General features: G+C 29.9%; 1 protein-coding gene and 1 long non-coding RNA gene across 4 annotated transcripts in view; one reads left to right on the top strand and one right to left on the bottom strand.

Annotated features, from left to right (window-relative positions):
* Positions 1 to 15,077, top strand: part of LOC126916563 (uncharacterized) — a 28,429-nt gene that overhangs the window by 5,354 nt on the left and 7,998 nt on the right. Inside the window, exons 2-3 of one of the 3 annotated variants that reach the window (XM_050722505.1) lie at positions 261 to 2,221; positions 2,351 to 2,684. The gene's annotated coding sequence lies outside the window, so the exon portion shown is untranslated. Of the gene's footprint in view, positions 1 to 260; positions 2,222 to 2,350; positions 2,685 to 9,759; positions 9,923 to 15,077 lie in introns of those variants that run through there. The other 2 variants (XM_050722504.1, XM_050722503.1) reach the window with 2 other exon arrangements.
* On the bottom strand, positions 4,535 to 6,157 carry LOC126916584 (uncharacterized). Its single transcript, XR_007710662.1, has 2 exons — positions 5,623 to 6,157; positions 4,535 to 4,860 (listed from the first exon to the last, which is right to left on the bottom strand). It is a non-coding gene; the product is annotated as an uncharacterized LOC126916584 (long non-coding RNA).

Here is a 15,077-nt window from a genome sequence, read left to right as displayed (position 1 = left end):
CATGGCATACCTATGAGCACTCTGTATATCCTATTGATTGCGCCTGTAACATATACGCGTGTATATCTCAATTGGAAATAAATGTCAAATGAAGCACTAAACGCGATATTTTCCTTGTTTCCCGCCAGCCAGACAATTTTGGTATAAAACGAGATACTTTGTTTCCTGACATCAATATGTTCTACTCCTTTCATCTATATTATTTTCTATTACTATCTATACGTACTACTCTTTTAACAGGAAATGTACTCTTTTAACAGGAAATCCAGCTTTAGAACATTATGCCGACTCCAGTTTAAGAAAAATGGGCGTTTGTGCCGATCATTTTTTACCCGAAATGTTCCAACCAAATCTTACAAAATATACGAAAATAAGAAAGTTGAAGATGAATGCCATACCCGAACCACCAAAAAATTTATCAGTAAATGAAGAAAAAGAACATGTACAAGCAAGTCAGCCCGTAATCAAAAAACAGCGGATGAAAAAAAAAATGAAAGAGGAAGAAGAACGACATCAATATCACCACCACTACCATCAACAACAGCAAGAGGCAAAAGAAAGAGAGGTAGAAGAAGAAGGAGAAAATGAATTATTTATTAATAAACCAATACTGAACAATACAAAGCTGCCGTTAATATTCTCTGACTATGATGATTCAATGGAATGGGCAGAGGAAATGAAATTGGAAAACGAATGTACTCAGCTATTGAAAAAAAATAAAAGTTTGAAAATACAAATAAAATATCTCAAACGAAAGTTCGAAAGAATCAAGAGATCCAGAGATCGATACTATAAACTTTTATGTAATGCAGAAGCTATCGATAAATTTTTACACAGACATGAATGCGAAAATGACGCCACAAGAGCACTTGTTAAGCCGCAGCTGGAAAGTGCTAAGCATAAAATACGCAACCTAAGAACGAAATGAGTGCGAGGAGAGCAATTAGAACAATGATCGTGAACTACGGTCGTATACATAAGTCTAGAGTGTCGAAGATGATCCACACCATCATAAGCAAGAATCTATAAGTTAGGTATCTGCAATGTTTGGTTTCACGCTACAGATAAAAGAAACAATTTAATTACACCACAAACGAGATATACTTGTTATAGTTCCACATTACAAGAGAATTAATCTTAGATGACTCAGAAAGAGATCAATCCTTTATTATATATATATATATATTTAAGTAAAATAAAGGAACTCTTTCCTTTCAAACAATAATGGATCTGTGGGATAATTCAATAATTTTAATATATCCCCAGTAGACAATAGCTTTTTAGATTTAACATTAAACCTACTATCTTCAGGATAATGTTTTTTTATAATTAAACTTAAATTTTATTTTAATAATAATTTCAGCAGTTAGTAGGGTGTGAATGACATTTCTGACGTGATATAACGAGATTTTATATTATTTTTTCATCAATAGTATTTCATGCTTCAATAATTTTGTAATTTTATTATATTTTTGATTTTTCGAATAAATCCGAAGAACTAGTATTCTCCATATGTTTTCAATCTGATTTACGTCAGGAGAACTAGCAGGTCATTCCAGAAGAGGTATATTGCTTTTCGTAAACCAGTGTAAAGTATGTATCTATTATTTTAAAATATATTTGACGGGTTTCAAAAGCAAGATATTTCGTCATTTAAATAACAACTCAGATAACCATCTTCTACAATTGGCAACCCCGACGTGCGAAAAGCGATTTCAAAGCGAACGTGTTACAATCGGTACGACGAGTACAAGCGGAGCCGACTGTGTGTCGATCGAATAAGATCAAGTAGATGCGGTGAACACACCGCTCCGCGTACCGTCGTTCTGGCCTCACGACGTTGCGAAGCTGCCCGGATTACTAGCGATAAGACGAAATTCCACGCTGCCGTCACAAATATTACAGCGCAGCATGTGCAGTTAGTCCGGGACATATTGTTCGACCCGCCGGAGACAGGACAGTATGAACACCTCAAAAAGGAGCTGATAAGGAGACTGGCAGACTTGGACTCCATGAGGGTGTGGAAACGGAACCTACTACTACGACGAACGACGTTTCACGGTGGTGGACGTTAGCACGCCTATCATCGGCATGGACTTCTTAAGCTACTATGGGTTACTGGTCGACCCTTGAAATCGCCGCCACAACGACAAGACCAGCAACTTATCAACAATAAGATACACGGGCACGACTGAGACTGTATCGAGCAAAACAATCGTCGGTAAGTTGAGGTATCACCGACATCTCGTTGAATTTTCGGATGCGACTCGTCCACTCCTTCGGTAGAGACAAAATAAGACATAGCGTGGTACATCATATCAAAAACCACGCCTGGACTTTCCGTTTTCAGCGAACCTCGACGCCTCGCCTCCGATCGACGCAAGCAGGTGAAGGCGGGTTTGAGACGATGACCGAGCAAGAAGTGATGCGGCCAGTGAAAAGTCCATGGGCATCGCCTCTGTACGTCATACTAAAGAAGAACGGAGGCCTACGACACCGCGGCGACCGTGCGTTGAACGCCTGCATCGTACCGACAGATATCCACCGCCGCTATCGAAGACGTCGCGCAACATCTGCACGGGTTTGACAAGTGACCGACGCTTTACCCTGCATCGAAACAACAAACCCGCAGATGCCGAACTCTCGCAACCGCACATAAAAACGACGACCGAAGTCGTACGACCGTATGTATAACAAAAAAACTGTGTAAACCTATTGTAAATATAATATAAGAAACGTTATCATTGGTAGGGGGGGGGGGGGTGATGTAGCGGCACATGAGATAGAGGACAATTCAAATCATGTTGTGTTTTGCATCGGAGTATCAACATTGCTAGGACATACATAATGTAATAATAAATAAACTCCGGGCAAAACAATGCCGCCGCTACGTACAACCGTCAAACGAAGACGAATTTGAATTTTCCGGTACTCTCTCGACCAGTATAAATAGACGACCATGTTCTCTAGAAGTCAGTCAATCATGCGAATCAATACTAGTTTTTCAGTCTCAGTTTCGAGCGATTTTAATAGCAAACAATGCACAGTCTTAGCTAACATCCTCTGTATCTATTATTTTAAAATATATTTGACGGGTTTCAAAAGCAAGATATCTCATCATTTAAATAACAACTCTATCCTCTTGTCCTCCTCTATCAATACGAGCCGACTTATGAATGAATGCATTAAAAATTAAATATTGATAAGTTCTAAAGGATTGTAAATAATCTTGTAGCACATCTGTATAGCTACTACTATTTATTCTATTTGAACAGAGTTTTTGCCGGAAGCTGAAAAGCACACAAAAATCATAACAGAATATCTTACAAAGTTGTGTTTTGAAAAACATTTCTTTTCTTTTCTGAGGTCGTGCCAATAATAATTATAGCCATCGGGCCATCTGGACTAGATATTTTTTCTTCGCTGAATACTACATACATACAAGAAAAATTTTTATTGCAAAACTTTGAGGGATTTTTTTACAATTTTAGGAGAATTTTATTATAATTTTGAGAGAGAAAAAAGTCATATTTATTGTTTTCCAATACCTGTTCACATTTTCCTTTGCAAGCACAAATTTTTTTTTCATTATTAATAATCTATAATTTTGGTGCCGATTTCATTTTCAAGATTACAATGTTGGATAATTTTGTAGTAAGTATGACCAGAATGGTGTTTCTTGATGCATTTATATTACTTTCATTTATAATATCCGACAGTGACTTTGATGATCAGATGTTATTTTCAGTACTTTTCGTTCATCTCATGGAGATAATTGTTTCGGCTGGCCTGACCTTTTCTTTTCTCCATGATTACATCTTTTCGTAACATAATCTGCAATTACACTCTTCAATCGATTCAGAAGTTTACGATATAACCATATCCTTTACCTTCAAGGTAAAGAGCATCTATCATTGTCTTTCTTTTATCGGAAAGTTGTTTTTCATAAGGGATTCTAATTTAGAAATGTTGTAACGAACACCAAATGTCAAAAAAGATGACAAGCAAACGAATAAACGACTGCAATGTGGACAATAAAAACGGCAAAGATTAGTATATTAATGAAATGCTCAAGATTTAATTCTTTCTCTTCTGTAGCACTTTCTTTTCTAAGTCTATTATATACATCAATTGTTGTTTAAAACTTATTTAAACTATCCTATATATTACTTTAAAACAGAACATAGGTACAATTTTTTCCTAAACTGACAAAATATCTCAATGTAGTAGGGTTAGTATATTTCTGATGTGCTATATTGTAGATTACTCACGAGCGATACTTCTTCCGAAGTACACAATGGCTTTTTTGTTTACATACTTAACAATAAAGATAATGACATGTAATGGTACGAGAGTAAAAAAAAAAAAAAGGAGAAAGAATAATGTGCTTCTGTGCTATGGTGTGTCATGCTCGTGTCTATTTACATTGCCCATTAAATGAGTGTAAGACTTAGGCTCTCAGCCTATGCTTTATCAGTTTTGTTATTCTTTAGCGACAAATACGATGAAGGAAGATTCATAAGCACAATCAACATAATCGAATTTTATAACAATATTTATAATAATTAATGCAGTACATATAAAAATACACATAAAAATAGCTTTATTTATACATGAAATATAGATCTATTATGTGCGTCCTCCACTAGTCGCTGTCGAACATGGGAAAAATCCGCTTTTTCGTGTTTTACCTTAATGAACAATAACCCTAAGGAAAGTTTCGACTTGAAAGATGTTTGATGGCAATTAAGGGTCTTGACAGTAAAGTAAAAGATGCTAAATCTCCATGATGGTTCTTCAAACCTATTAGGGGTCCGAATAAGTATGACCAAGAGATAGATTACGGTTTACGATAGGTCCCTGGACATAACAACATAGAACAGTTATTTAGCAACGCGAAGAAATAATAGGAGATAATTGATAATTGCAAAAAATAAGTGAATAATACGAAATCGCACTTCAGCGCCACGGAGGTCACCCGTGACCTCAGTGAGATAAATTCATTAATGATGATTATACGCCGTAACATATCTCTTGTAGGTATTTCAACATTATATGTATCGCGTAATAAAAAATGGAGCCACGGCCAAACCTTGTAAAATTGGCGTGGCATTCAACGAGTTAAAGATAGGTAGAAATGAAATACTATTTGCCAGTTAGTTTTCAAAATGTTTTTGTTCATAGCATTTACATACAAGTCCAAGTATATTAAATTTTGTTTCAGTTAGTAGTAAATACTTTTACATGACTGTGATCTCCTTGCGACCTAACCGTAAAAATATATTTTCTAACTGAAATTATGATGTATTTGTAAGAAAACACGAATCTTCGAACGCTTGCAACAGTTGCCTAGATTTCATCATCCCGAGTTCTAAAAAGAGATAGGGAAAACACTTGAGGGTACCGTAAATTATGTTCTCTTTTTTACGATATCATGGACTAGCTGATCCCGGTGATGACTAGCGTATTTGGACATTCCTTGTAGAATTGCTAAAACGAGCGAACGGAATATACTATCTTACGCGTATTCTACTATTCTGGTTAAATGTAATATTTCGTATAAATCGAACCACATTTGTAATATGTGGATTATATTTTTTTAAAATTCACTTATATATTTACCCTTTACTTTTTCGTACTATTCGGTTAGGACACATATATTTGTGGTCTTGTTGGTATAAAATGGTATAAAATAATTTTGTTTGTTACGTATACCCGACGATCTCACTTTGTTTCCGAGATACGGAAATCTGTAATAATTACAGGAAGTTTGAGACGCAAGTTTTGCAATTATGCAGATGTAGAAACGATATTATTTCTGGAAACTGAGTTTTTAAACGTGCCGCTCTTAGAAAAAGAAACTTAGAAACGAGAATGAAAGAAAAAGAGAACTGAGAATCATCTTACATTAATGAAATAAAAAATATAAGAGGTGTATATTTCTTGTTTATCACCGGTACGAATCATAACTAAATCAGAAATTGTTTCGAGCGATCAGTTTCAGAAAATAGTGGGGATAGTTTGCGAACAAATTCCTTTAAAGGGATTTTGTGTTTACTGGGTGGTACGGATATAGGAAATTATGATCTTGGACAGGCTTGGAAAAAGTCAGTGATTTCAGCTATGGTGAAGAATGATGCGTTATTGTCTCTTTCGCTCCTTTGATTACGTCTCGATCGGTATTTGCGGTTGTGTCATAGCATAACCTTGTTTGTATTAGGGTACAAAAACGCAAGTCACGTCGAGCGTTATTTTATGAAGTACCTGAATCACAAGTTTTGTAAAGTTTAATTTTAATTCTACAGGACTGTCTCGTATATGCTAATGTCTTTTTCTGTATCTGTGAAAAAAATATTTTGCTAATTGTAAATAAATTAGAATGAAAATCTTTAAAAAGCATTTCAAATCCAAGTACAAAAAGTTTCAAAAAGTGTAAACGCATGATGTAGGTAGATGATATTGAGGATATTTAAATGGATAGTTAAGCATTAAAGCATTTGTAAAAAGTGATTGTTAACAAATTTTAAATTATAACATAGTAGAAAAAATGTTCAAAGCGTTAAGAATGATAAATATCGAATGAAGTAGAGAAAGTGTCATGATACTTGTAAAAGTGCGAAGCAACATTGTATTTCCATACATGATTAATTTTTAAATACATAATCGCTGTGCACTATAAGGCTGGTGAATCCAAAGTCCCTCCGTATTCTCGTCTATATCTAACTCTAGTTTTAGCAGTAACTCATAGATGGCGCAAGTAATGTTATAGTAAGCGTACATATGGTTATGTTGCCATTTTCCAAGGCTTGAGCCCGCGGGTTTCAAGTTACGTTGGTGACTCTGCATATATCTATACTGCATTGTACCTGTTACATGAAGTCAGCCTAAACAGACTTTTGCAACACTAACCTAGTGTATAAATATAAGAGATGCGGTTCATGTTACTCTATTCAGAGAGGAAACTTCTTTCTTGGTTTGTAGCGCTGTTGCAGACGACGCAGTAATATTATGACGTCACATGTTCGTCGGTAAAAGAATTTTTAATTGTTTGTAACTGTCTTATTTCTAATAATTTTTGAAACAGGAAATATCTGTCTATAATGTTATCTTCGTGAATTCATTTACATAATTAGTTAAAAATGTGCAAATACCGAATTCATACCAATACGCACTTATCCATAATTATAGTTCCTAATTGAAAGATATAAATAGTCATGCCTACGATTTTTATACACCTGATAATATGATGTTATTGGTGTAAAGCTAACATTGAATGAACAATGTATTAACATGATACTAGTATATAAGAATAAAGCTTTTATTTCAGTCAAATTAGTCTCAAAAGCCAAATTCAACATTAAATGGTATCTGAAATTTTCTTACGCGAACTTATAAAAATCATGTTCAGGAAGAAATCCTATATATTTACCATTCGAGATTTCTTACACGGATTTTGTAAACAGAAGTTAACGAATAAGTTTAGCATATAACAACGTGCCAAAAGTTAGCTATAAGAGCTGTATGTATTAAAAGTATTTATCGAATGAGATGTTACAATTGGTTAATTCCTTGAGCCGTAAATAAATGAAAACCGTCCAAAATCACATTATTTTCAATCACTTATTATGTAAAATGAGTGAGTATGCAAAGTTGAAACTTTGTGAAAATGTAGCTTTTTTCATTTGTAAAAAGTGTGCAAGATTTCATCCCCAAATGTTTATTAACTTTTACAAAAAGTTATTTAACAATTAAAAAGGCGTCTTCGTAGAACTTAATTTCTACAATTTTCGGAAGTCGTACAGCAACTGATGGCGATTTTTTCTACTCTGGAAGAGTTGCACTATCATGTATAACTCGAAACAAATCGATTTTTTAATTGTAAACTATTTTAAACAATGGCGTCAGAAACTGTACATCATTTTACTGTTTATAAGTATATTAACATTAAAGAGACACGTTTATAGTATAAATAATATAACATTATCATTAATATTTATATTTAAAAAGTAAAAATTATTAGAATTTAATGATACAGATTAAAATAAATGCATAATTATAATAAAAATGACTAAAAATCTTTAATTATTTAATAATAAAGTTACAATTCTATCTTTCTTAATATTTGTTATAAAAATATATAGAGAAAATGTTAATGATTATGATCCACGGTAAACAAATATAAATTCCTATTCTGAAATCAATTTATTCATTAAGCATAACTTTCGGAAATTGTAGAAATTAAGTTCTAAGAAGACGCCTTTTAGTTGCCAAATATCTTTTTGCAGAAACTAGTAAATATCGGGTGAAATATTGGGGAAATTTTGCACACTTTTTACGAATGAAAAAATACTACATTTTCACAAAGTTTCAACTTTGTATATTCAATTTCACATGAATAATTAACGACTGAAAATAGTGCGATTTTGGATGATTCTTATTTATTTATGGCTCAACGAATTAATCAATGCTAACACGTGACGTCTCATTTGATAGATGTTTTTAATACAATTTTTATTAAATTTATTTATTTGAAAATACTATTGTTATTGCGACCCGATTACTAGATTCGTTGTTATATACAAAACCCTGTTTTCGTCACCTTTGGAAATTGTTTACAAATTGTTCACAAAATCCATCCAGCAAATCCTGAGTGAAAAATATATGGGATTCTTCTCTGAACATGATATATATGATATAATAAGTATATAGGTAATACAATCTATCGATATCATCATCGCGCAAGAATATTTCAGATATTATTTAATATTGCGTAAAAGACTAATTTGACTGGGTTGTTTAGTGCATAGCTCTTTAGGTAATACGCATATTGACTTTGTTATGACTAATAATAAATAGCCAATAAGTTAGGTGAATTAAGTTAAAGAAATATAAATACAGAATTAGATAAAGTTGAACATGGAATTCTAGGAGGTTGGATGAATAAATTACCTATGCACCACGAATTAGCTTTACACTTCTTAAAGTAAAATTGTGATTTTCCCTGAAACGTATATATAAATATATACACAATTTATAACATTACTCTGCTTGGAGGTTCTACAATACATGTACGATTATTAATAGTTGTTCGATACTATATACTCGCTATCACAATACATAAACATATGTGTCATACATTGGTAATAGAAAACGTGTAAAATACCACGCATTAGATTTCAAATACATGTACATATATTTAGTATTAGTCATACACTAATTCTAGAAGATACATAAAAGCGTGCCATAAAAGTATGTATCTATATATGTATATATATAATACACCTATCAGGTATGTATACTTATTATATGTACTATGTACTATAACGTTATATCATCTTATTGTTAGTGCTATGTACTTAACATGAGCAAATTCTTTTATAATGTGCAGCTTTAGGCGTAAAATGCCTCAAGCTAAAATGGCTTGGATCAGTAGTTTTGTTAACAAAAATAATGTTGACGATGCTAAGCTTTGAATGGCACGTAATATTTTTGGAAGCCATTTTTCATATTATTCAAAATAACGCGAATATACTTAGATGGATGTGTTTAATGTTTTACTGATTATATCGTACGATTCTATTTTAAATTTTACATTCATTTTTATAATTGATATTAACTAATACACATGTATAAAAAATATTTGACCGTTGTATGTACTTGTTGTTATTAAATTAAGATTACGTAATAAGGTGATCAAATATTATGAAAGTAGATATTTGATAAAGACAAAAAATGATTGATGTATAGTTTTATCGAGTACAAGTAAATTAGTGAGAAATACATATTAGACGAATGAAACAGAATGAAGGGGAAGGGGTAGAATCTTGAAAGGAGTGGGAAATAACGAACGTAACAACGTCTGCGAGAGTCGTGTCGCTACTTCCGAGCAAATAACGTCTTATAGGATACCCTGTAAGTTCAGGTACAAAATATTATAATTTTATAATGCCATACATTTTTTTGTACTTATGTATGCTTGTGTGATGCTTATTAGAATATACATATGTATAAATTAAATTGATTTATTCAAGTAACATTGAATGTATTTAGTACACTGTCATTCGTGAAAAGTGTTCAGTTAAAAATCGCGGATAGGGTAATAATGACAATACTATAATATCTACATTGCTAGTATTGACTTTGACGTGAATATACTATATTAATCTATCATAAAACCTTGCTTTTTTGGGCCTGATGAAAGTTATAACCATAAGACACGTATAAAATAGAAACGTTGCTCTCTATTGTTACTCTCTTCTGATCTTTTTTCATTAGCCTAATTTTCATTTATCTCTATTGTTTATCATATTTCACAACTTCCACGATTTTTTAATTACCTATTTACCTATTTTACGCTAAATAAATTTGATCAAAAATTAAAAAATATTTAATTTAATTATATTTATATATTTTTATAATAATTCGAATTACTTATTATATTTTTTTAAATGTTTAAGAAATTCGTTTTAGCATTTTAAATAATTGTATAATATAACTAACATCTGATTACACTTAGTTATTTCAATTACGCTTAAAAGCCGCATTATGTATAATAAAGGTTTTTGAAATATAGACAATAATGGTTGAAATAGAAAGTCGTTAATAAATCTGAAATACTTATTTTTATTGCAAATTATAAAAAAATGATTCGATTGAAATGATTTTGGAATCGATATCATTATTTTAAAACTATGTCTGCAAGCTAAATTTGGTAGTTCTTACGTAACGTGTTAACGAACGCACTCTCACTACTGTATATATGTATGTACTTATTTAGGTATGTACCTACTCTTCGTTTCAAATTAAACTTCATAAAAAAATGCATCATAATTTAATAAATAATTATGCCTTTATAAGACTTATGTTAGTTACGAAGTGAATGATAACAAAATTATTAAAATTATTAAATAACAAAATATTAATGACAATGACAACAATCGTACTAATAATATTAACAAGAATAATAATGATAAAAGTAATATTGATGATAGAAATAACAATAAAAATAAAAATACGAAGAATTTCTATAGTTAATACACGTCGATAAACATTTTAAAAATATTTAATATTTTTCTCATTTCATAAATGTTTTAATGTTCTTCTTAACATAACAAAATATTATTTAAGTAGCTTTGTTGTGCATTAGATACTTAATTTTATATTAAATTTATATTTCTTTAATTGGTAATTGCCTGCTGATAATTATAAATATTATTAAGCTTCATTGACAAGTCAATTTTATTTTGTCGCACACAGTTGGAAAATAAAAATTGTATTTTTTAAATATATGTAAAACCGTAAATATTAATAACTACATACAAAAATGACGATAAATTTCACGTTAAAATTATAAGTAGGTATATTATTTATATTCTTCAAAACATAATATATTCTCCAAAATAGGTAAAATTTTTTAAATAGACATGACGTGTAAAACTTTTGTTTAGTTTAAATAATTGACTTAATAACATTAATTTCTTCATAACTTTTTTAGTGATTGTTATACTAAATTTAAATAATTATAATACGTTACACAACTTAATATTATCTAAGTAATAAAATAAAAAATTAAGTGAAGTATTCAATTTTTACTTGGGAGGGAAATTATAGACAGATGAATGTATATGGATAGATTTGTTATGAGAACAGATCAGAAAAATATTATATCATCAAGTTTTTAAGAAATTGAAATATAATGTTTCATGCCTGGTTGTATTAGAAAAAAAATTAGTCCTAGACTTTAACTTTATATGTTTTACTTGCTATTTACTTAATATGGCATTTTTTATTCTTGTTTCTTATACATGTTTTAATAAATTATCATGTTCTGTTTTGTTGTAAATGTGAAAGGAGTGTTCTTCGAAAACATACATCGTGTTATCTACTTATGATAGTTATTTTGTATAACTCTAATTTAAGTCTATTTTGATTAGTTTGGTAGTCTACTACTAGTCTACTACTTGTATAGTTGAAGTCTACTTGTTTATGTTGTTTCTATGACATTACGTAAATGTTACAAATTACGAAATATTTAATACTGATTTTCACATTTTGTATACTTAAATAGTATTACATAGAAGCAATGTAAAATGTTTACAAGTTGATTGAATCATATCAATTTTATATCTCTTTTTTATTCGTCGCATATCAAAATCTTGCAATACTACAATTGCGTTTGAACTGAATCGATTATAATAACTTGATTTATGCGTGTATACATCTTATACTTAATTTTAAGTTTCTCAGAAATTTCATTGTGATTTTATATTAATATATATACATAATATACTATTCGTAGTACGTAATTTTTTTGTGAAAGCATAGAATATGAGCAAAGAAAGAAAACGATTTTTAAGGAGATTAAGGAAAAATATATCTTCCATATCATAAAATATGAATGTATAACATATTTAAAAATATATAACAAGATAATTGATGTACATCATTATTATAAACCACTACAAACTACTCCTGATAGTTCGTGATAGATCAAGCTATTTTAATGTTGCAAAAATTGAATTAGAAATTTTGTTAGTTATGTATTATATCTATCTTTTCAGAATAAATATTTTAGATTTGATACATTATATATACTGTGATAATTAAATATTTATTCCAATAAATATAAATTAACAGTATGTGATAGAACTTGAAGCATATAAATTTAAAAAAAGTATGTACCACAATTATTATATACAATAATAAGTAAAGATAGTAATATAGGTAAGTAAGTATTCATTGCACCATTCGTACATTTCAATAATTCAATGTTTTCAGATATAATATATGAAAATATAGTATCATATGTATACATATAAATATTATTATTTATTGCCATAAAACTCTATAACATCCATTTATATTTTAAATACGTATTAAATATATCTTACTTAAAATATACTTTAAATTAAAATTTTGATCATAGCGATATATCTTTTACAACATAACAGAACATATATGACTCCGAAGTAATCATTGATTTTAGATAATATCTAGTTGTGTATGAATTTACGTTTATTTGTATTGTTGAGTCAATATAGGAATTGAATATTTGATATAGAAAATCAATACCTTAGTATCGAGCTGTAAGTACAGTATATATCCTATCATTTTAATTGGTTTGAAAGTAAGTGAAATATACTTACGAAAGCGAAAATACTATATTTCTTGCTGGTTCTTACGTAAAACAGAAACGAAATGATTGAATTAGGGGAAGAAAAATATAGAAGTAAATAAATAAATCGAGAGAATAATAAGAATAACAGAGATGAATCTGAAAAAACAATAGGGTCAGACATACTTCGTAATTGAAGGCGGTCGTCCGGGACTTGAGAGTACTATGTGCCAGTTCAGTTCACGGACACCAAATTAGACATGGTCTATTTTTGACCAACTTATAGTTGCTCTCTTGTTCCAATTTACTGGTTACTCATGCTAGAAACTCTATAGCAACATTACACGAGGAATTTAGTATTTCATACATTTTCCATTGAAAAATTGTTTAAAATAAAAAGATTAAATGACATAAAAGGCAATAGGAAAGGAACAACTTCATTTCGAAATTATCATCATCTCCAATTAATCAGTAATATGTTATTTGTAGTTAGGTGATATTACAACAAAAATTTTAACATTTTTTACTTTGCTTATTCATTGTTTCTCCGAAAAAGTTGTTTTCAAAATATAATACAAATGGTGAAATACATACTTGGAATAAAATAATTGGGAAATTTTAATTCCTTTGTAGTGTTTCTCAACAGAGCCTAACCGTTTTATAGTTTAGTTTGATGAAAATAGTTTTTTGGTTTAACGTCTAATTACACATTTGCAACTATTTAATGATGCGACGCCGTTATACATTGCCAACTGGAAAATTATACGTGAAAATGAAATGATCTGGCAACTTGCCATGTATACGTATAACGTATTGTATCTTAATTTAAGATTATACAATAGAAATACAAAAGTATTTGTGTCTCAGATTTTAATACTTAGGTATAGTGTATATTTGTTTAATATTCCATTAACTGAACAATATTTTTTGTTTTTATAATTCAAAAAAGTATCCTATTCTCAGTATTCTCGTCTCACTATTTTTACATCTTTTACGCAACATTAACCCTCCAATTTCCATAGCTCAGATTATGTTACAATATGAAAACTTTTATAATTTATTATCTCTATTCATAAAAACAACAAATTTCGAGAATTTGTTTTAAAATATATGTAAAATATTCTTTATATAAGTATTTGTTTATTTTTAATGAAATTTTAATTATTTTTATATTTTTCTTTGAATAAGATAAATTTGTTTACTATATTTCATTAAATGAAGAAATTCACTGGAAAGTGAATGGTAAACAAATTTGACTTGACAACAAAAATTGAAATAAACGAATAATACAAACAGCAACACGCTAGAGTCATAATATTAATATTATGTACCGTATTGTATTAATATTCAGTATCTTGCGTAGTAAGTAAAGACAGAGGCGTCACTAGATTTCAAAGACAACCGGTCACAAAAACATTTGGACATTGTACAATTTTAACTTCTAAGTTTTATATTTTCAGTAAATGTACAAGGACCAACAAAAATGTATTACATTATGTTACACTATACTACATAGATAATAGGAGAAAAAGAATTTTTGAGTTATTATTTATTGTTGTCTAAATTTTAAAAGAAATAATGAAAAAGAGCGAATTTCTATGTCACAAAAAGTTTCAGACGCAAAATATCCATTCAGAAATTTCTCAGTAATGAAAAGCAAGTGTGAACACATCGGATTGCAAATGTGCATTAGTTTCGTTACTCATTTATTCAGAATGAATAGCAAAAGGGAATATACAAGTTTTGAAATATGATAATTAGTAATATTTCACTACGAACAGAAAAAATCAATTCGTAAAATAACGGATACGTTAAAGAACAATTAAAAAACGATTAAAAAAAGAAGGAACAAAGCAGTATTGATTATTTAAAAAAGCTTATTTTCACTATCACAAAACACCATATTATCAAATATATAGCATACCCAAGTAAATATTAAACTTTAGTGAATAATCACTATTGG

The sequence above is a fragment of the Bombus affinis genome, chromosome 5, assembly GCF_024516045.1.
Source record: "Bombus affinis isolate iyBomAffi1 chromosome 5, iyBomAffi1.2, whole genome shotgun sequence".
Classification (NCBI taxonomy): domain Eukaryota; kingdom Metazoa; phylum Arthropoda; class Insecta; order Hymenoptera; family Apidae; genus Bombus; species Bombus affinis.
The sequence above is the reverse complement of the archived record's forward strand: the minus strand, read 5'-3'. Positions and strand labels throughout refer to the sequence as shown.